Raw genomic sequence first — 24,480 nt, forward strand, 5'->3', positions numbered from 1 at the left:
TATTTTGTTCTAATTCTGTGAAAAATGTCATTAGTATTTTGATAGGGATTTCATTGAATCTGTAGATCACCATACTACATACTACAGTCTACACACAACATTGTCATTTTGACAATATTGATTCTTCCAATCCAAGTGTATGGTATGTCTTTCCATTTCTGTCATCTTTGATTTCTTTCCTCTGTGTCTTAGAGTTTTCACAAACAGGAATTTTGTCCTTTCATGTAGGTTTATTCTTAGGCCTTTTATTTATTTATTTTTTTGATGTGATGGTAAATGTAATGGTTTCCCTAATTTATGTTTCTGATCTTTCATTTTTAGTATATAGAAATGCAATCAATTTCACTGTATTGATTTTGTATCCTGCAACTTTACCAAATTTATTGATGAGCTCTAACAGTTTTCTGGTAATGTCTTTAGGATTTTCTAGGTATAGTATCATGTTATCTGCAAACAGTGATAGTTTTACTTTTTTTTTTCCAATTTGGCATCCTTCATTTTTTTCTCTTTTTAGGGCTGCACCCAGGGCATATGGAGGTTCCCAAGCTAGGAGTTCAATCTGACCTGTAGCCACCAGCCTAAGCCACAGACATAGTAATGCCAGATCCAAGCCACCACTGCAACTTACACCACAGCTCATGGCAATGATGGATCCTTAACCCACTGAGCAAGGGAGGGAACAAATCTGCATCTTCATGGATACTAGTCAGATTATTTTCTGCTGAGCCATGATGGGAACTCCAATTTGGATTTATTTTCTTCTCTGATTTACATGGTTAGGATTTCCAAAAGTGCATTTTATAACACTGGTGAAAGTGGGCATCCTTGTCTTGTTCCTGATGTTAGCAGAAATACTTTCAGTTTTTTGCCATTGAAAATGATGTTAGCTGTGGATTTGTGATAAACAGCTTTTACTATACTGAGGTAGTTCCCCTCTATGCCCACTCTCTGGAGAGTTTTTATCAGGAGTGGGTGTTGAATTTGGGCAAAAGATATTTTTATGCATCTCTTGAGATGATCATATGGTTTTTATTTTTTCAGTTTATTGATGTGGTGTATCACATTGATAGATTTGTGGCTATTGAAGAATCCTTGCATCCCTGGGATAAATCCTACTTGATCATGCTATATGATATTTTAATATATATTTGTATGCAGTATGCTAATATTTTTTGAGGATTTTTGTGTCTATATTTATCAATGATATTTGCCTGCAAATTTCTTTTTTGTTATCTTTGTCTGGTTTGTGTATCAGGGTGATTGTAGCCCCTTAGAATGGGCTTGGGAGTCTTCTTTCCTCTGCAATTTTTTGGAAGAATTTCAGAAGAACAGATGTTAACTCTTCCCTGAATATTTGATAGAATTCAGCTGTGAAGCCATCAGGTCCTGGTCTTTTTTTTTTTTTTTTTTTGGAAGTATTTAAATCACATTTTTAATTTCAGTACTTGTGATTGTTCTGTTCATATTTTCTCTTTCTTCATGTTTCAGTCTTGGTAGGCTGTACCTTTGTAAGAATCTGTCAGTTTCTTCTAGGTTGTCCAATTAGTTAGTGTACAGTTGTTCATAGTAGTCTCTTATGATCCTTTGTTTTTCTGTGATGTCAGTTGTACCTTCTCCTTTTTCATTTCTAATTGTATTGATTTGAACCCTCTCCATTTTTCTCTTGATAAGTCTAGCTAAATTTTACAATTTTTAAAAATAATTTCCTTTTTTTCTGCTCCCTCTCTGCCTTTGTTTATTGATTTTTTGGTTGCACCCACAACACGTGGAAGTTCCAGGGCCAAAGACTGAACCCATTCCACAGCAGTGATAAGGCCGGGTCCTTTACCTGCTGAGCCACAATGGAACTCCAAGGTTTATCATTTTTGTTGATCTCTTCAAAGAACCAACATTTGTTTTCATTGATCTCTATTGTTTTCTTTGTCTCTGTGTCATTACTTTATGCTCTAATCTTTATGATTTCTTTTCTTCTACTAATTTTGGACATTGTCTCTTCCTTCTCTAGAAGTTTTAGGTGTAAGATTAGGTTGTTTGAGTTTTGTCTTCTTTCCTGAAATAAGATTCTATTGCTATAAACTTCCCTCTCAAAACTGCTTTTGCTGTGTTCTATAGGTTTTGGATTGCTGTATCTTCAATGTCATTTGTGTCTAAGTATTTTTTAATGTCCTCTTTGATTTCTTCAATTATCCCTTAGTTGTTTAGTAGCATATTGTTTAGCTTCCAGAGTTTGTTTCTGTTTTGTGGTTTATTCCTTTTAGTTGATTTCTAGTCTTGTAGCATTTTAAAGAAAATGCTTGAAATAATTTCAATGTTTTTAAATTTACCAAGGCTTAATCTGTGGACCAAGATGTGATCTATCCTGGAGAAAGTTCCATGTGCATTTTAGAAGAAAATATATTTTGCTGCTATGGAGTAAAATGTTCTGTAGATATCAGTTAAATCTATTTGGTCTAGTGTGTCATTTAAGGGCTAGTTTTACTTGTTGATTCTTTCTGGATGACCTGTCCATTGCTGTAAGTAGCATGGTGAATTCCCCACTATTATTATGATATTGTCAGTGTCTTCTTTTATGGCTGTTATAGTTGACTTACACATTGTGTTATCAGTTTTGGGTACATACATATTTACAATTGTTATGTCTTCTTCTTGGATTGATCCTTTAATCATTATGTAATGCCCTTCTTTGTCTCTTTTGATCCTTTTTTTGTTTATTTTTTTAGGGCCACAACCATGGCTTATGGGGATTCCCAGGCTAGGGGTTGAATCTGAGCTTTAGCCACTGGCCTATGACATAGCCACAACAATGCCAGATCTAAGCCATGTCTGCGACCTACAGTACAGCCCAGAGCAATGCCAAATGCTTAACCAATTGAGCGAGGCCAGGGATTGAATCTGCACTCTCATGGATACTAGTTAGATTCATTTTTCCTGGGCCATGATGGGAACTCCATCACGTGACCTTCTTTTTTTTAAAATCTATTTTGTCTGATATGAGTATTGCTTATCCTGCTATTCTATGATTTCCATTTTCATGTAATATTTTCTTGATCCCCTCACATTAAGTATGTATGTAACCTTAGATCAAAAGTGGGTTTCTTGTAAACGGTATATACATGGGTCCTGTTTTTATATCCATTCAGTGAGCCTGTGATTTTTAGTTGGAGTACTTAATAAATTTACATTCAATGTAATTATGGATAAGAATATACTTATTGCCATTTTCTTAATTTTTATTGTTATTTTGGGTCTCCTTTCTTCCCTTCCTCTTTTGTTGTCTTCTCTTATGATTTGCTGACTATCTTTAGTGTTATGTTTGCCTTGCTTTTTTATGTGTGATCATTATATCTATTTGATTTGTTTTTCCCATTATACTTTGATATAGTCATCTACATGTGTGCAGAATTGTTTCTGGTCACTTGTCTCTTAATTTCAAATGCATTTTCAATGATCTGCATTTGTCCTTTCCTCATGCTTTTTTTTTGCCTTTTAGGGCCACACCCTTGGCATATGGAGGGTCCCAGGCTAGAGGCCAAATCAGAGCTACAGCTGCTGGCCTATGCCACAGCCAAAGCAATGCAGGATCCAAGCCACTTCTGCAACCTACACCACAGCTCACAGCATCACCAGATCCTTAACCCACTAAGCAAGGACAGGGATCAAACCCCCAACCTCATGGTTCCTAGTCTGATTTATTTCCACTGCACCACGATGGGAACTCTTCATGCTTGATAGTCTTGATATCATATGTGTCCCTTTTAAATTATCTTTGCCTTTATTAGTGAACTTTTTCATTTGTAATGTTCTTGTTTTTAATTATTTCTTTTCCGTTTCTGCTTTAGAGAAGTTCCTTTAGTAGTTGATGTTGATCTGATTTGGAGCTGCTGAATTATTTTAGCTTTTGCTTGTCTGTAAAGCTTTTCGATGTCTCCATCAAATCTGAATGAGAGCTTTCCTAGGGAGAGTATTCTTGGTTCTAGGTGATTCCTTTTCATCACCTCATATGTATCTTGACTCTCCATTTTGACTTGAAAAGTTTCTGCTGAAAAACCAGCTGTTATCATTATGGGAGTTCCCTTGTATACAATTTGTTTTTTTTTTTTTTTCCCTTATGGCTTTTAATATTTTTTCTTTGTATTTAATTTTTGTCCATTTTATTAGTATGTGTCTCACTGTTTTTCTCCTTGGATATATTTTGTATGGAATTCTATGTGCTTCCTCAACTTGAGTTAGTGTTTCCTTCCCCATATTAGGGACATTTTTGGCTATAATCTCTTCAAATATTTTATCTGGCCCCTTTTCTCTCTCTATTCCTTCTGGAACTCCTATGTGAATGTTGGTACGTTTAATGTTGTCCCAGATGTCTCTTAGACTCTTGTAGTTCTTTTTTCTTTATCATTTTCTGTGGCAGTGATTTCCAACACTCTGTCTTCTACCATACTTGTTCGTTCTTCTGCCTTGTTACCCTGCTATTGAGTCCTTCTAGTGTACATTTTATGTCAGATATTGTGCTATTCATCTCTCTCTTTAAATCCTCTAGCTCTTTGCTAAACATTTCTTTTAAATTCTCCATCTGTGTTTCCATTCTTTTTCAAAGATCTTGGATAATTTTTGATATCATCATTGAATTATTTTTCAGGTAGATTGTCTATCTCCTCATCATTTAGTTGTTTTTCTGTGTTTTTATCTTGTAACTTGTGATTAACTCCAGCTGTGCGACACACAGCTCCCACAGGGAGTGTGCACCAGCTGCCCTTTCTCAGTTCTTTTGGTGCAGAGCAGGTTTCTCTATTCTGAGCCTTTGCAGGGATACTGGAAAGAGCCTCAGAGCTTGTGCTTTCCCTAGTCAGGAAGTTTGCAGCCGCATTGCAGAGTACAGCACAGCTCTTCTGGCCTGGAATGGGTGCTGCTCCTGTGGGGCCACTGGCAAGAGCTAGGAGGGTATGTTATTCCCCAAGGTGGTTACTTCACCTGCTCCAAGTTCTCTGTATCCCTAAGGGCAGAGCTTCTTCTGAGATGTTGCTAGGGAGCTGCTGCTGTGGAGTGGCTCCCAGAGCTGAAGCCTGGGAATGAGCTGCAGCCTGAGAATGTGCTCAGGGAACAAGCCTATAGCAGTGGTTCCTACCCCTTCCCTCCAGCAATCCCAAACAATGGCACTTGGCCTCTAAGCCCAAATGGGCTGCCTCAGCTTATGCCCTCAAATTTGGTTGCCCTATACTCTAGCATCTCCAGACTGTTTCCTGATGGCCAACTATTTTTTTCTATGTAGCCATCCCCAGCTCTCTCTTTGAATTTTATCTCTAAGGTTAGATTTTTAGTTCCTGACACCTGCTGGAACCCACATATAGTTGCTGTAGCACTGACTGTTGTGGAAGATTGTTTCCATTTTAACTGCTTCAATCAGTTGTCTAGCGTTCCTCCTCTATCTTGGCTGATTTCCTCACTGGTCAATATTTTAAAATTATAGTTGAAGTAGTCTCAGAGGTACAACACATTGATTCAACATTTTATAGATTACATTCCATTTAAAGTTATTAAAAAAATGTCTATATTTTTCAGTGCTGTATAATACATCTTTGCAGTTTATAAATTTCATACATAGTAGTTTGTATCTCAATATTATACCCCTATCTCAGCAACCACCCATTGCTTCTCCCTATTGGTAACCACTAGTTCTTCTCTATACCTATGAATCTGTTTCTGTTTTGTTATATAAACTCATTTGTTTATTAAGTTTCCACATATAAGTGATTAGAGTATTTGTCATTTTCTGATTTATTTCACTAAGCATAGTACCCTATAGGTCCATTTACATTGTTACAAGTGGCAAGATTATATTCTTTTTATGGCTGAGTAATATTCCATGCCATGTGTGTGTATCTCACATCTTTATTCATTCAACTGTTGATGGACACTTAGGCTGCTTCTATATATTGGCTATTACAAATAATGCTGCTATGAACACTGGGGTGTTTTTATCTTTTATCTTTTCTAATTAGTGTTTTTATTCTCTTCAGATATACACCCAGGAGTGAAATTGCTGGGTCATATGATATCTCTGTTTTTAGTTGTTTTGAGGAAACTCCATAATGTTTTTGACTGTCATTATACCAATTTACTTTCCCCAAAACAGTGTACAAGTGTTCTCCTTTTTCAACATTCTTGCCAACATTTGTTATTTGTCACTGTTTGATCTGTTTGAGGATAGCCATTCTAACAAGTGTGAGGTGTTACCTCATCTTTTTTTTATTTTGTTTTTTAGGGCTGCACTTGCAGCATATGGAAGTTCTCAGGCTAGGGGTCAAATCTGAGTTGTAGCTGCTAGCCAATGCCACAGCCACAGCAATGCAGAATCCAAGTTGCATCTGTGACCTACGCTACAGCTCATGGCAATGCCAGATCCTTAAACCACTGAGCAGGGCTAGGGATTGAACCTGCATCCTCATGGGTATTGGTTGGGTTCATCACTGCTGAGCCATGATGGGAGGTCCTTTTGTCATGGTTTTGATTTACATTTCCCTAATGATTAATGAGGTTGAGCATTTTTTCATGTGCATTTTCACCATCTGTATGACATCTTTGGAAAAAGTCAGTCCAGTTTTTCTGCTCATTTTTAATAGTTGTTTGTGGGGGTTTTTTGCTATTGAATTGTCTAAACTGTTTATATAATTTGGATCTTAAATCTTATTAGTCATAACATTTGCAAATACTTTCTTCAACTCAGTAGGTTGTCTTTTAATTTTGTTGATGTTTTCCTTTGTTGTGCAAAAGCTTTTAAGTTTAATTATGTCTCATTTATTTATGCTTTTATTTGTTTTGCCTTAGGAGATAGGGCCAAAAAATTATTGCTATGACTTATGCCAAAGAGGATTCTGCTTATGTTAGCCTCTAGGACTTTCATGATTTTTGGTCTTACATTTAGTCCATTAACCAATTTTAGTTTCCTTTTTATATTGTGAAAGAAATTGTTCTAATCTCATTTTTTTCCATGTAGCTGTTCAGTTTTACAGCATCACCTATGGAAGAGAATGTCCTTTACCACTTGACTTATTTGTTGTAGATTAATTGACCATGACTGAGTGGGTTTATTACTGAGCTCTCTTTTTTGTTCCATTGACTAATATATCTGTTTTTGTGCCAATACCACACTGTTTTGATTACTTTAGCTTTGTAGTATAGTCTAAAGAGTGGGAGAGTAATACCTTCAGTTTTGTCTTTTTTCTCAAGATTGCTTTGGCAATTAGGGGTCTTTTGTGATTCCGTAAATATTTTCAGATTATTTGATCTAGTTCTGTGAAAAAATGTTGTGGGTGTTTTGATGGGAATTGTGTTAAGTCAGTAGATTACTTTCAGAGCTATGGACATTTGAAAAATATTAGCACTTCCAATCCAATAATATGGGGTTCTTTTCCATTTCTATGTATCATCTTCAAATTCCTTTTTCAATGTTTTATAATTTTTCAGAACATAGAACATTCACCTCCTTGGTTAAGTTTATTCCTATGTATTTTATGCTTTTTTATATGAATTTAATTGGGATTGTTTCATGTGTTCTCTTTCTGATTGGTTATTATTAATGTAAAGAAAGGCAAAAGATTTCTGTATATTAATTAATCTCATATCCTGTAACTACTGAATTCATTTGTTATTTCTAATAGCATTTTTTTAATACCATACCTCTGGAATATGGAAGTTCTCAAGCTATGGATCAAGTTTGAACCACAGAAGCTTCAACCTACTCTGCAGCTGTAGCAGCTTCAGAGCCTTTGGCCCATTGAGCTGGGCTGGGGGCTTGTTGCAAGACATGTTTCCTTGAAAACTCCATCTTGTCCTTCTTTACTTTATCCCATCTTCTTGTCTTACTTTATCCCATCTTCCTGCTTTGAAAAACAGTCACAGTGCTGGTAAATGACTTAAGCTTAAGAGCAAAGACCTAAAGGCATAAGTGACTTAAGCTTATGTGCCTAGAGGTCAGAGTAAGAGCTTAACCCTTTACCACCTAAGTGGCTTTCTAAATAGTAAAAGAACTTATATAATAGTAAACAAACCCTGTATCATCCACCCATAGCCACTCCTCACTTGATCTCATCTGAAGATCACAATAAAAGCAGTGTGGATTCTTGAGGGCGCGCTTGGTCCCTGAGACCTTGAGTTCCCTGGCTCCCACCTTTACTTAAGATAAATGTCTCTATGTCTTGTTTTATGTTAACTATTTTTCCTTAAGGTCCACAGCACCCGTTCTCCAGCTCCATCCTGCTGAGCTGGCCCCGGCAGGGGCTGAACCTGTGCCCCAAGAGCAACCCAAGCCACTGCAGTCAGATCTTTAACCCACTGTGCCAGAGCAGAAATTCCTCTAATAGCTCTACTGGTGGATATTTTTGGGTTTTCTATGTATGGTGTCATGTCATTTGTATAGAGTGACAGTTTTAGTTCTTTCCTTCCAATTTGGATGCCTTTTATTTCTTTTCTTTGTTTTATTGTTGTTAAATAGAAGTGGCGAGTGTGGGCAAACTTATCTTTTTCCTGACTTTAGAGGAAATGCTTTTAGATTTTACCACTGTATATGAACTTGGCTTTGGGTTTGTCAAAAATATCCCTTATTGTGTTAAGGTATGCCCCCTCTATACCAATTTTGTTTAGAGTTTTCATCATAAATGGATGTTGAATTTTGTTAAAAGCATTTTCAGCATCAATTGAGATAGTAATATGATATTTATTCTTCAGTTTGTTAATGTGATATATCACATTGATTGATTTGCAGAAACGGAACAATCATTTACATCTCTGGCATAAATCCCACTTAATCATGTTATGTGTTCCTTATAATGTATTGTTCAATTTAGTTTGCTAATATTTTATGGAGGAATTTTTCATCTATAATTATCAAATATGTTGTCCTGTAATTTTCATTAATTGTATTGCCTTTGCCTGGTTTTGGTATCATGGTAATTGTGGCCTCATAGAATGTGTTTGGGAATGTTCTATCCTCAATTTTTTGCAATAGTTTTAGAAGAATGGGTATAGGTTCTTCTTTGTATGTTTGTTAGAATTCCCCAGTGAAGTTGTCTAGTTATTGGCTTCTGTTTGCTGGGACTTTGCTTTATTTCAAAATCAGTTTCACTACTAGTGATCAGACTTCAGATTGTCTTTTCCTTCCTGATTCAGTCTCTTCAGTTTACATGTTTCTAGAAATTTGTCCATTTCTTCTAAGTTATCCAATTTGTTCACATATTCATGTCTGTAATATTGTCTTCTGACTTTTTGTATCTCTGTGGTATTGATTATTAATTCTCCTTTTCCATTTCTGATTTTGATTATTTAGATCTCCCCTATTTTCTGTTTGATGAGCCTGGATAAAGGTTTATCAATTTTATCTTTTTTAAAAACTAACTTGGTTTCATTGATCTTTTCTATTTTTTTGGCTCTAATTTATTTCCTGTCTGATTTTTATTATCTCCTTCCTTCTTCTGACTTTGGGATAGGTTTCTTGATATTGTTCTTGTTTCTTCAGAAAGGCCTGTATCATGATAAACTACCATTGTAGAACTGTTTTTGCTGCATCCCATATATTTTGGAGTGTTGGGTTTCCATTTTAACTTGAGGTATTTCCTCATTTTCTCTTTGATTTCCTCATTGAACAAATGATCATTTAATACCATGCTTTTTTTATTTTTTTATTTTTTCCCATTAGGTTGATTTAATGCATTCTATCAATTTCTATTTTACAGCAAAGTGACCCTGTTACACATACATATGTATATACTTTTTCTCACATTATTCTGAATCATGTTCTATCACAAGTGACTAGATATAGTTCCCTGTGCAGGCAGGATCTCATTGCTTATCCACTCCAAATGCAATAGTTTGCATTTATTAACCCCAAAAATCCCAGTCCATCCCACATCCCATTTGGCACAAGTCCGTAATCCAAGTCCGTGTTTATTTTCTGTAGAAAGTTTCATTTGTGCTGTATATAAGATTACAGATGTAAGTGATACATATGGTATTTGTCTTTCTCTTTCTGACTTACTTCACTTAGTATGAGAGTCTCTAGTTCCATCCATGTTGCTGCAAATGGCATTATTATTTTCCTTTTTATGGCTGAGTAGTATTCCATTTGTGTATATATACCAAAGGTGGGCAGTCTCTATAAAGTTGTCCATTTATTCCAGGTTGTCAAATTTGTTGGCATAAAATTGTTCATAGTATTCTCATACTTTATTTGTATTTCAGCAGTATCTGTTGAGATTTCTCCCTCTTCATTTCTTATTTTGTTTATTTGGATTCTTTCTCTCCTCTTCTTTGTCAGTCTGCCCAGAAGTTTGTCAATTTTGTTTACCATTCCAAAGAAGCAGCTTGGTTTTATTGATTTTTTCTATTGATTTTGTATCTCTATTTTATTGATTTCCTCTCTGATCTTTATGATTCCCTTCCTTCTACTGGTTTGTGGGGTTTTGTTCTTTTTCTAATTCTTTTCGGTGGTGGATTAAGTTGTCAATTTGAGAATTTTCTTCTTTTTCGAGGAAGCCCTATATCACTATGAGCTTCCCTCTAACCACTGCTTTTATGGCATCCCATAGATTTTGAATGGCTGTGTTTTCATTATCATTTGTCTCAAGGTATTTTTTAATTTCCTTTTCAATTTCCTCATTGATTCTTTTTAATAACATGTTGTTTAGTCTCCATGTAGTCAGTTTTTTCTCATTTCATTTCTAGTTTCATGCCATTGTGGTAGAGAAGTTACTTGAAATAATTTCTATACTCCTAAATTTGTCTAGGTTAGCTTTTTGAATCCTTGAGTATGTTACATGAAAAGAACATATATTCTGATTTTTTTGGATGTAATGTCCTGAAAATATCAATTAAGTCTAACTTTTCTATTATGTTATTTAGGATCTCTGTTGCCTTATTGATTTTCTGTCTAGAGGATCTGTCCATTGATGTGAGTGGGGTGTGAAAGTCTCCTAATATTAATGTATTCCCATCAATTTCTCCTTTTATGTCTGTTAGTATTTGTCATAGGTATCTGGGTGCTCCTATATTAGGGGCATATATATTGATGAATGTAATATCCTCTTCTCGAATTGATCCTTTCATCATTAAATAGTGTCCTTCTTTGTCTTTCTTTATGGCCTTTGTTTAAAGTCTATTTTGTCTGATATGAGTATTGCAACACCTGCTTTCCTGTCTTTTCCACTGGCATTAAATACCTTTTCCCATTCCCTCATTTTTGATGTATATGTGTCCTTTGCCCTAAGGTGAGTCTCTTGCAGTCAGCATAGTATAGGCTCTTGCTATTTTTTTTTTTGTCTTTTTGCTATTTCTTTGGGCCACTCCTGTGGCACATGGAGGTTCCCAGGCTAGGGGTCGAATTGGAGCTGTAGCTGCCAGCCTATGCCAGAGCCACAGCAATGCAGGATCCAAGCTGCATCTGCAACCTACACCACAGCTCACAGCAACGCCGGATCGTCAACCCACTGAGCAAGGGCAGGAACTGAACCCGCAGCCCCATGGTTCCTAGTTGGATTTGTTAACCACTGTGCCTCGACGGGAACTCCGGCTCTTGCTTTTGTAACCAACCTGCCAGTCTATGTCTTTCGATTAGAGCATTCAGTCCATTGACGTTTAAGGTAATTATTGATAAATATGTGTTTATTTCCATTTTAAACCTTGTTTCCAGTTTATTCTGTTCTTCTCTTTCTTTTGAGGGGGGCAGTTGGATGATTTCCTTTTATTTTATGCTTGTGTCCTTTTCTTTTTCATTTTTGTGAATGTGGCATTTGGTTTTGATTTGTGGTTGCCCTATTTTTTAAGTATGTTAACCCCTCCTTACTATATCTACTTGCTTTACCCTGATAGTCATATAGGCTCAAAAACATTCTTTAAAAAAAAAACCTACTGTATATTTTCTTACTTTCCTTTCCCACATTTTATGATTTTGAAGTCCTTTTTTTTAACATGTTCATGTTTGTCCTTTCGTTGTTCCTTGTGTTTATTGTCACTTTTACAATGTTTTTTTTTTCTTTTAGATCTGTATATTAGCTCTTTTAAGTGATTGTTTTCTATTAGAATGGAGGAAATCACAACTAGAAAGTAATACCATCTTTTATTTTTATTATTGACATGTCTGTGATTTTCCCATTTTTCTTCCTATAATTGATTTCTAGTTTCATACCATTGTGGTCAGAATAAACTTCTTAATGTAATTTCTATCATCCTAAATTTGTTGAGATAAGTTTTGTGGCCTAGTATGTGATTTTTTCCTGGAGAATATTCCATGTTCACTTGAAAATAATATGTATTTTGCTGTTTGAGGATGAATTCCTATAGATATCTATTAAGTCCAACTCATCTATTTTGCCATTTAAGACCACTGTTCCCTTATTGATTTTCTGTCTGGATGGACTATCCATTGATCTAGGTAGGATGTTAATGTCCCCTGCTATTATTGCATTATTGTTGATCTCCATCTATATCTGTTAACATATGCCTTATATATTTAAGTGCTCCTGTATTGGGTACATATATGTTAAAAAATGCAATATCTTCTTGTATCCATCAATTTAATCATATATAATGCTTATAGTTATCTTTTTATGGCCTTTGTTTTAAAGTCTATTTTGTCTGGTATAAGTATTGCTGCCTCTACTTTCTTGCTGTTTCAATTTACATAATACATCTTTTTCCACCCCCTCATTTTCAATCTGCTATGTTTTAAGCTCTGAAGCGAGTCTCTTGTATGTATCATACATATGGATCTTTTTAAATATAATCAGCTACCATATGTCTTTTGATGGGAAATTTAGTCCATTTACTTTTAAAGTAATTATAGGTACTTAATGACATTTTATTTCCTGTTTTCTCTTTTTTAGTTCTTATCTGTTCATTTCTTCTTGTTTTTTCCCCTTTCAATGATTTTCTTTAGTAGTAAGCTTCTGTTCTTTCTTTCTAATTTTGGTGTATCTATTATAGGTTTTTGACTTGTGGTTACCTTAGGGTTCATATATGTTTACTATCTAATTTTTAAAAAACAGATATTCATTAAAGTTCAATCACAGTCTAAAAGATGTATTTTTTACTCATTTATTCCACATTCTGTGTTTTTAATGTTATATTTTACATCTTCTGTTTATACCTTCCACTGTTTATTGTAATCATGGTTATTTTTACAATTTTTTGTCTTTTATCTTTCTATTAGCTCATTTAAGTAGTTGATACTCAGTCCTTATTATATCCTTTCCTAGTGAGAATTTTTCTTTCCCATAGGTTCTCACTTATTGCTATATAGCCTTTTCTTTTCTACTTAGGGAATACACTTCAATGTTTCAGGTTTAGTATTGATGAACTTTTAAGGGTTTTTTTTTTTTTTTGTCTGAGAAGGTCTTTATATCTCCTTCAACTCTAAATGGTAATATTGTTAGGTAGAGGATCCTAGGTTGCAGGTTTTTTGTCCTCGAGCACTGAATTTATCATGTCTCTCCCTTCTGGTTTATAAAGACTCTACAGAAAAATTAGCTGATAGCATTATGGAGCTGCCTTGTATATGACTGCATATTTTTCTTACTCTCTTCATAATTATTTCTTTGTCTTGGACATTTGAAATTTTAATTATGATATATCTTAGTGGGGGTCTGTTTTATTCATCTTGTGATGGACCCTCTTTGGTTCCTGTACCTGGATATCTGTTTCCTTCTTTAGGTTCTGGACGTTTTCAGCCATAATTTCATCATATATATTTTGACTCCCTTCTCTCTATCTTCTTTTTCTGGTACCCCTATAATGTGAATGTTTTCATGCTTAATGGTATTATAGAGATTCATTAAATTTTTCTCCTTTTTTTTCTTTTTGCTATTTTGATTAGGTCATTTAATTATTCCCTTTTTTGCATTACTAAGTCTACTAGTCATTCCTCCTTGTGTTTTTCTTTTCAGTTGTTGAATTCTCCCATTATCTATTGTTCTTTTTTATAACTTTTTGTTCCTTGTTAAAATGTTCACTGTGTTCAGCTTTGAATTTTTATCTGGTAAGTTGCTCATTTCTGTTTTATTATTTATTTGTTTTTTTTTTCAGTGGTTTTCTTTTGTTCTTTCAATTGAAACCAGCTTCTCTGTGCTTTCATTTTTATTATATTTCTTTGTCTCTTTGAATTTAGGCAAAACTGTTATCTTGTGTGGTTTTGAAGAGGTGTCCTTAAATGAGGGTGTCACTATACAGTTTCTGTATGCACAGAGCCTTTTGTAGGAGAGCTGGATTTGTTCTGAACATAAGGCACATCTTTCCTCAGGGTGTGTTGGAAGCTGTTGCCTTGGTAGTATATGAAGTTGGAGATGGAGAGGATAGAGCTGGAGTCAAGTGTGAGGTGGGGTTTCTTCTCTGCTCAGTCACCATCATTAACCTATTAGGGGTGTGATCAGATCCAAATTTTATGGAGCAAAAGCCCTGAGAGTCATCTCCAAGATGACTCTGTTCTCTTTAAATGTGAGCTCTCCCCTCTCCCAGTACTGGTACCCTTGATCCAGAAGGAAGCATTGCAGTAGCCAAAGGGTCCCTTTGGGCTCTCAGTTTGTGACAAGGTCTGGGCTATACCTGGCTGGTCCTGGTTGCTTCTGATGAGCCATTTGTACAAGAGCTAGTAATTGTAGCCCCCAGTGTATCTGAAACTCATTTGTCCCTCAAAGTCAATCACTTTCCTCAGCTTCTGTTGCCCCCACACCATGTGGAACCCCATCATGGGCAGGCAGGACTTACATGGGCTCTTGACATGTATTGGGTTGCAACTCTGGCAGTCTGACCTGCTGTCAGAAATTGAGACTTCTCCTGATCCCCTATAATTTGGAGACTTTTTCTTTCTCTTGTATGACTGCTGTGGCTAGGACTTTCAATACTATGTTTAATAGAAATGGTGAGAGTGAGCATACTTGTCTTTTTCCTGAATCTAGCAGGAAGACTTACAGCTTTTAACCATTAGTATTCTATCCTCCATGGGTTTGTCATAAATGGCTTCTATTATGTTGAGGTATGTTCCTTCTATACCCACTTTTGTGGGAGTTTTTACCATGAATGGATATTGAAATTCAATGGATATTGAATTTTGTCAAAAGCATCTACTGATATGATCATGTGGTTTTTGTCTTTCCTTTTGTTAATATGATGTATCACATTGATCAATTTGAGTGTGTTGAACCATCTCTGTGACACTGGAATGAATCCAATTTGATTATGGTGTATAATTTTTATGTATTGTTGGATTCAGCATTGTTGTGGATTTCTGCATGTATTTTCATAGATAATTTTGGCTTCTAATTCTTTTTTGTATTTTCTTTTTCTGGTTTTGGTAACAGAGTGATGGTGGCTTCATAGAATTAATTTGAGACTATTCCCTCCTATTCATTTTTTTTGGAATAGTTTGAGAGGGATAGGTATAATATCTTCTTTGTATATTTGGCAGAATTACAAGTAGGCTGTCCACTCCTGGATTTCTCTTTGCAGAGGGCTTTATTTTTTTAAGTACAGATTAAATTTCACTTGTAGTGATCTGTTTTTCAAATTATGTTTCTTCTTCACTAAGTTTTAGTAGGCTGTCTAGAAACTTGTCCATTTTTTCCAGGTTTTCCACTTTGTTGGCATATAACTCTTCATACTGTTCTTTTATGATATTTTTTGTATCTCTGTGCTTTCAGTTGTTTTTTCTCCTTCTTAATTTCTTATTTTGTTTATTCAGTTCCTCTCTCTTTTTTTTCTTGGTGAGCCTGACCAGAAGTTTTTTTGATTTTATTCAAAAACATGCTGTTGGTTTTATTGATTTTCTCTATTTTTAAAAATACTATTTTATTCATTTCCTCTTTGTTCTTTATTATTTACTTTCTTCTGCTGACTTTGGGTTTTATTTGTTCTTTTTCTAATTCTTTTAGGGAGTAGATTAGGTAGTTTATTTGAGATTGTTCTTGTATCTTGAGGAAGGTCTGTACCATTTTGAACTTCCCTCTTAGAATTGTTTTTTCTCATCCCATAGGTTTTCCTAAGGTGTTTTCATTGTCCTTTGTCTGGAGGTATTTCCTGATATTTAATTTCATCATTGACCCATTTTTTTTGTAACATGTTATTTAGTCTCTGTGTGTTCATACTTTTTCCATTTTTCTTTCTGCAGTTGATTTCTAGTTTCATATTGTTTTGGTCAGAGAAGATGCTTGAAATAATTTCTATCTTCTTAAATTTTTGAGGCTTGTTTTGTAGCCAAGTATGCAGTCTCCCCTAGAGTATGTTCCATTTATGCTTGAAAAGAATGTGTATTCTGATGTTTTTAGATGTAGTTTCCTGTAGATGTCAATTAAGTCGAACTGGTCTATTGTGCAATTTAGGACACCTGTTGCCTTATTAATTTATCTATCTGGATGATCTATCCATTGATGTCAGTGGGACATTAAAGCCACTTACTTTCATTGTATTACAGCCCATTTCTCCCTCTATGTCTTTTAGTATTTATTTTATATATTTAGGTGATTGTATGTATATAAGTTAATCAGTATAATATCTTCCTATTTTACTGAACCATTTATCATTATATAATGCCAATCTTTGTCTTTTTTTTTTTTTTTGCCCATGACCAATGTACGTGGAAGTTCCCAGGCCAGGGATCAAACCCATATCATACCAATGACCCAAGCTGCTGCAATGACAAAATCAGATCCTTAACCCACTGCACAACAATAGAACTCCTATGCCCTTTGTTTTAACATATATTTTATCTGAAATGAGTATTGCTACCCCAGCATTCTTTTCATTTCCATTTTAATTAAACATCTTTTTCCAGCCCTTCACTTTCAATATGTGCACACATATTTCACCCTTAAGTGAGTCTGTTGTAAGCAGCATATTACAGGTTGCATGAATCTGTTTGGGTTTTTTTTGTTGTTGTTGGGGACAATCTGTGTCCTGTAATTTAATATCTATTTATTTCTTTAGGTTTGGATGTTTTTCAACCATAAATTCTTTAAATACATTTTTTTGGTCTTTTTACTATTTCTTGGGCCGCTACTGCGGCATATGGAGGTTCCCAGGCTAGGGGTCCAATCCGAGCTGTAGCCACTGGCCTACGCCAGAGCCACAGCAATGCAGGATCCGAGCCACGTCTGCAACCTACACCACAGCTCACGGCAACGCCGGATCGTTAACCCACTGAGCAAGGGCAGGAACCGAACCCGCAACCTCATGGTTCCTAGTCGGATTCGTTAACCCCTGCACCACGACGGGAACTCCTAAATACATTTTTTAATCCCCCATCTCTCTATTCTTCTGGAACACCTATTATGCATGCATTAGCAAGTTTATATTATTCCATAGATCTCATATGTTGCTTCCACTTTACTTTTCTATTTGTCTTTCTGTCTCCTGTTCTGATTGGATGGTTTCCTTTATTCTATTTTCCAAATCACTTTTTCATTCGTCTGTGTCATGTAGTGTGCTATAACATTGGTTCTATATTTTTCTCAGCAATTGACATATCTTTTTTATTGTTTCTTCTTTAGGAAACAATATGGTATTGTTTCTCATTATGGTGATCTGCATTTCTACTGATAATCTTTAATTCCTTTGGCATTTTATTATCCCCATTTTTCAGTCTAGAAGATTGCTGATATCTGTTTCATTATTTGTTCTTTCAGGGGATTTCTCTTATTCTTTAAATTGGGAATAGTTCTTCTGCCATTTTATTTTACTTTATTTCCTCTTTCTCTATAAATTAGGAGAAACAGTTATCTGCTGTAGTTTTGAAGGGGTGTTTTAATGCAGGAGCATCCCTGTATAGATGGTGTGTCCAATATTTTTGGTGCAATGGCTGGTTTTGGTATGGATGCTAGCTAAATCCTTCATCAGTATGTGCTGGCTATTATTCCCATGACAGGATATGTGGTTGGTTTCGTAGTGTCTAGTGTCTATGCTGGATGTGAGGCAGGCCTTCCTCTTTGCTCTGTGGCTGCCACTGTACCTGTACTCTTTGGGGCACTGTGTATGCTCCCAGTTATTAGAGTAGAAATCATAATTGTTGGGCTCTATTAGACTCTGTTGCACTTGTGTGCATGCCCTACCCCCAAGGAGGTGATTACTGAAGCCAGTGAGGCTGATGAGGTCACAACAAATCTGACTGCCCATGTATGTGTCCATGGCTCTGCTCAGAAGCATCCCAATATTGTGTCCCTTTCTTTGTTGTGTTTGTCCCTGATCACGTGCTACACTTTGGTGTGGAATAGGCTGGGGTTTGGGATTTGGGTGTTGTGGTTGTGGGATTGAGGAGGCTATGCTGCTGCCTGAGATCTGGGTTGTCTTTGAGCCAGAAACCTCCCAGGATCTGTTTGCCCCAGATCTAGTTCTAAGCTCTGCTGTGGAGTGAGTGGAGCCAGGGTGCTCAGGCTGGGAAACAAAACACTGCATATGCCTTCCCAGGGCCTGTCTGCCCAAGATTCAGTGCTTAGCTGCTGCGCATTCTTGTGGTGCCATACAGTACATACTCTTAAGATGTCTGCCCAGATAGATATGCCTCCCTGTGCACAAGCTGACAATGTCTGCCCAGTTAAATCTGCTGCCCCAATGTGTGCATTGACAATGATGTTCAAACCTCTGTCCAGATTACACCCCAGGTATCTGGATCTATTTCTTTGTAGCTAGACTTAATCTTTGCCCTGATTCCCTTCCAGGTTGTGATGTAGAGTTTAGCAGGGCTTGAGTGTTCATTCATTCAGATTGGGAAGTATGGTTGGGTGGCAGCAGCCAGTGCAAGGCTTTTTCCACCCTGATTATTAGCAAGCCAATATGTGCATAATCCTCATGAATAGAGTCTAGGCTTATTCATCCCGTCAACAAATCTCAGTAGATTTCCCAGCAGGCAAGGAGGCATATCTCCTCTGCCTAGGACTTCGGGACTGGGTTGCTCAGATTGTAAGTCAACCTGCTTACTTTCCAGGGCTAGGGTTCACTTATGTGGACCTTCTCCTGCTTACAGTTACCTCTCAGGGGCAGAGATCCTGACCTGAAGCCTTTTTATTTCTGTCCCACCCAGTTACAAGGAGATCTTTCAGCTTTGGTATTATAGGAGCTCTTCTCCCCATTTCCAGTTAAATTTACATGACAATTGTTTCACCTGTAGTTGCATGTTGGAGGTGTTTGTGGAGAGAGGTGAGCTCCATATTCTCCTATTCCACCATCTTGATACCCCTCTCAATTGTTATTTTAATAATTGTGTTCATTTTCTGAATGCATTGCAATACACATACATAATCAAGCTTTCTTTTTAATGTTAAGTTTTTTCTTAATATTTGGTTTTGACTAATATTTAATGGAAGTTTACCCTATGTCAAGCACTATACATGTCACTGGGAATATAGCTGGGCTGTGTGTGTGTTTAAACTTCATATTGTTCAGTTCAAGCTGTTATAAATAATGCTGCAGTAAAAAAAATACTTGAAGAATAGACCTATATTTCCCTTTTCTCAATATATTTTTTGCATAGGCTCTTAAGAATAGAGTTACTAAATTAGAAGATATAAACATTACAAGGTTATTAATATTAATTGCCAAATATCTCATTAGAAATGTTGTATCATTTTATGAGCTTGTAAAAGTTATGCAGGCAGGAATCATTTCTTTCTTGCTTATTATCCCACTATATTCTCATCACTAAAGACAATGTTTGGCACATATTAGATGGTTTATACATGTTTTAAAAAAATAAATAATTGAACAAAATCTCATCAATAATCCACTCTTTTCCATGATGTAGTTTAACAGCTAAAAATGTACTTTTGAGCCAGGCTAATTGGTTGCGCATTTCTCTTCTGCCTCTTCCTGTGTGTGTGTGTACCTTAAAACATATATATATTATAGATAGTAGAATGACAACATTCTGATACCTCTAACACAAAATGGTTTCTTGTTGAACACATTAACCTATGATACTAAAATTAATTTTATCCCAATTGTTTAAAACCAATCATGTAGACCTTTTGAGTAAATTAATCACAAAACATTCCTAAACGAGATGAAAAAGTACAGGCACTTGAATATATATAATTAGTGACAAAAAAAGTAGAAGCTAAAATTGCATGACTAAGAGCAGTATGTCTTTACATATAAATTTGAGGTATTCACTGATCCAAATATAGAAATAAGAACTATTTATGAAACTTTGACAAGAAAATCAGATCTCACAGAAATTTCATACCACGTAATTTTGACAAAATAAAGCAATGACTACTACAAGTCTTGATTTAGCCTTTACAAAGCAATGTCTGAGATATAGTTGTTTGAATTCTGACTTTCCCCTTTGCTCTACCCCAACACAACACACAACTCTAACAGTCTAATAACATCTTCTTATCTGAATTTGCCACCTAATTTGAGGTCCATAGCCTCAAAAATGGTTATCATTTCAAAATTTTCCACACTATGGTATAAAGTTTGTAGCACCACAGACATCATGGGTTTAGATATTTCTTTATGTAAATATTTCATTAATAACATTAACCAGTAAAATTGTGTAGATTGAACATCTAATAGGAAGTCACTGTAGCATTTTTAAAACAACCGAAGTAATTAATAAGCATGTTTAATATTTTAAATTGTGAAACATTTAAATTGTCAAATTCACCAGGAAAAATATAACACACATATGTTTTTATCACTCTGATGAGAACAAAGCTTCAGACAGTTGATACTGAGACACTTAGGGTTTTTTTCTTTCTTTCCTTAAAGAAATTGCATTTAGTTTGGCCACTCTTTAAAGTCTTCATTTACCAGCTTGTAAAGAGTACGTTTATTAGGCAGTATACTATATAAAACCCTTTTCCCTTTATTATCTTTGGCTAGACATCTCATGAAAGGACACTGAGAACTGAAGAGGTAAGTCAGGCTCTATGTGCTTCCATCTCATACATCACTGAGTGGAAGCCTGCATTATCCAAGTCCACTGGGTCACAATCTTGTTCTTGAGTGCCATTTTAATTTGAGGTTTTATCAGAGCTTGTTCACTCTGGAAGCTGGTTCTCTTGGAGAGACTGTCTTACCTTGAAGTTCTCTGTCTTGACCTTGGCAAGAGGTTCATAAAGTCCTAGATTTTCCATGGTAAAGCTTGAGACCAAAGAGTTCTTAGGAAAGGCTGTTGAATGTGAGGTGGCTCCTGCTGCACTGGAAGGATGGAGAGCATATTTGTATTCAGAAGGCAAATGAAATGCTTCTCCAAAGAGGAGTGGTGGGCAGACACAGTCGATCATAAAGGACAAAGTTAGTATCTCAGCGTGAGATTTTATTCTCTCTGTATACAAAGATTTGAAAGCCTTCTGGCCTATTGCATAGACAATGTTGATCCGTCAGGTCCCTCTTGTGCTAAAATGGCAACCAAGACTGCTTTAATCCAATTGCACATCCCTTCAGGGCTATGCACATAGAAAGTTCCAGATGATGTTACAATTTCAAAGAGGTTATCCCTTATCATTATGTCACTTTGCCTACATTCCGGGACTTTATGGATCTTTTTAAGTGGCATTACATGGAGAGGTTCCTTTTCCGATTCAGATCCAAAGCATCTACTGTGCTTTCATTCAATTGAAAATATCTTCTCTTCCACTTTTTCCTCACTGCTCCTTTTTTTTTTTTTACACAATATCCAGCTTTAATAACTGCACTAACTGAAGTTGGTTTAGGAGTAAATTAAAGAAGATGGCTTTGTGACTCTTTCAAATTATTTCTATCAATACTTTTACCAAGTTAATTTACTTCTTCTGAGTTGGGGTAATGATGAGCACACCATCAAGAATGTCACCTTGGTGACTTGGGTTATCAGAATGAGGCTGTGAGTTTGATTGCTTTGATACTATAATTTTTATAGCTTTGTTCAACACGTTTACCCATTCTGCTAGGTCCTGCTAATCATTCACTTGTAGGAAATATTTCCTTATCCCTGTATCCATAAAAAAAAAAAACAGAACTCAGCCTTGGCCCTAGTTAAATTGCATCAATAACATTTGAGGTGTAGGTAAATTTAATCAGTCAACATGTGATGATCCAGGAGGTAGGTTCTATGGATTATCCATGTACCATACAAATCTATCTTCTCTGGTACCCAGTATGAAGTACTTCTGAAGAAATTTTTCACTGTTATCATTTCTTCAATGTCTAGAAAACCACAAATGTGATTCTGATGATCCACATAAGGAATTTCTGAGCTTGAGAATTACAGAGCACCTTCCAACCCCTGGAGCCTCCCCGCTAGCTTTAGCTGGCATAGTGCTCTGGGATCCCGAGCTGAGCTCACACCGCCCTGGCCTAGCCTGAGCTTCTCACTCTGAACACTGCAGCCCTTGGCCTGGAACTGCATCATGTGGCCTCTCTTCTGCTTCTTAGTAGCTGTGTGAGCTTGGGCAAATTACTTGACCTCTCTATGTCTTATTTTCCTCATCTGTAAAGTGGAGTGAAAAATAATATGTCCTCTTAGGTTTGTTGTAAGGATTATTAATACATTGATCCTTAGACATTGAATGACATATAATAAGCACTAAATAAATTTTAACTCTAAGCTATAATTATAGGTTTTGTTTGCTTGTTTGTTTGTTTTGGTCTTTTTAGGGCTGCACTTGCAGCATATGGAAGTTCTCAGGCTAGGGGTTGAATTAGAGCTGCAGCTGCTGGGATACACCACATCCACAGCAGCACAATATGTGAGCTTCACCTGCGACCTACACCACAGCTCAGGGCAATGCCAGATCCTTAACCCACTGAGCAATCCAAGGATCCAACCTGCATCCTCATGGATACTAGTCAGGTTTGTTAGCAGTGAGCCATGACAGGAATTCCTATTATTATAGTTTTAAAAACCCTATAGTAAAGAGTAAATTTACCACTATCATATCTCATTGTTATAAGTTGAATTTATTTGATCATGATTATAATTTTTCCAAAGTATATATGTGTGTGTGTGTGTGCATATGTGTGTGCATATATATATACATATAAATATATATACACACATTCTGAGTGTTAGAGTTTCTCTTACTGATTTGTATGCATTATGTATTTTTTAAAAAATAAAGTAAGCAAACTTTGGACTTGAGTCAAATATATATTGTTTGAACTCTGGCTCTACCACTAAATTTATGTACTTCAGTGGGTTAATTAACTCCTCCATGCCTCCATCATGTCATCTGTACCATGAAGATAACAAGAATGTCTACCTCAAAAATATTTTTAATGATTAAATGATGTATACTTACAAAGCACTTTTTAAATTTCCAGATGTATAGTAAGGGCTCAGTCAATGTTAATTATTACCACCTCTCACCAAGACTGTGACCCTTTTCTTGTTTCCAAATCACTTTCCATCCTTACTCTTTTTTTCCATCCTAGTCTTACAAAGGACAGCTTAGTTCACAATATTTCTCCATCCCTGCTCGAAAGCCTTCAGTGTCTCCCCCATCACCTGCTAAATTAAGTCCAAACTCAGCATAGCATTTTAAATATTTCTGCTCTGTGATTTCAATTACCTTTCCAGCCTTATCTACATTAATGCCTCTTTCCCAGCCTGGACCCCTTGCTATTCTGTGAATGTACTCATCACTTTCATCTCTCCAAACACTTAATGTTATGGGCTGAGCATTTGTGTGCCCCCAAATTCATATGTTGACGTTCCAATGCACAGTACCATGGTATAAGGAGTGGGGCTTTGGGGAGGTAATTACATTTAATGAGGTAATAAGTGTAGAAGCCCCATGATGATGTTAGTGCCCCTTATAAGAAAAGGAAGAGACACCAGAGCTTCCTCTCTCTCCGTCCTGTGAGAATATAGCCACCTGCAAGTCAAGAAAAGCGCTCTTAACAGGAACCAAAACTGACTGGCACCCTAATCTCGGACTTCCTGGTCTTTAGAACTGCAGAAATAAATATGTGTTGTTTAAGCTACCCAAGCCTATGGTATTTTGTTATGGCAACTCAAGCTTCTAAGACACTTACTCATGCTAAACTTTTAGTTTGAAATGCCTTTAATTCCATCTCTATCTAGCAAAATTCATGAAAGTCTGACTCAAATGGCATCAGTTCCAAATAAGTTTTCTTGTCCCCCGAATGAAAAGATGTGCTTAGTGTCTACCCTGAAACCAAACTGCAGTACTTTGTATATTTCTGTTATCCTCCTTGGGACAATAAGCTGCTTAAGGTAGGGACCTTGTCTCCTTTATTCTCCAGTGCTAAGCACCCACTAGGTATTCAATATCAACTTGTTAAGTTGAAATCATAGTATTTATAAATGAAATGCTAGAAAGAAGACTAATTCTTGGGCTTCTTTCTCAAAATTCTGATATTAAGTTGCTTTGGTGTATGTTAGGTGTCTATTAAGTATGTCCTAGGGAGAATATAAAAAATTACTGAGAATATTTTCAGAAATCTAATTATTTGATGAAAGAAGTTTATGGTGAACCTACTGTGTATATATAAGGTGATTCTGTT

General features: G+C 36.0%; 1 pseudogene; it reads right to left on the reverse strand.

Moving 5' to 3' along the window:
- Positions 1–20,913: 20,913 nt before the first annotated feature.
- On the reverse strand, positions 20,914–22,147 carry LOC125118894 (pleckstrin homology domain-containing family A member 1-like; annotated as a pseudogene).
- Between the last annotated feature and the right edge of the window lie 2,333 nt (positions 22,148–24,480).

The sequence above is a fragment of the Phacochoerus africanus genome, chromosome X, assembly GCF_016906955.1.
Source record: "Phacochoerus africanus isolate WHEZ1 chromosome X, ROS_Pafr_v1, whole genome shotgun sequence".
NCBI classification, from domain to species: domain Eukaryota; kingdom Metazoa; phylum Chordata; class Mammalia; order Artiodactyla; family Suidae; genus Phacochoerus; species Phacochoerus africanus.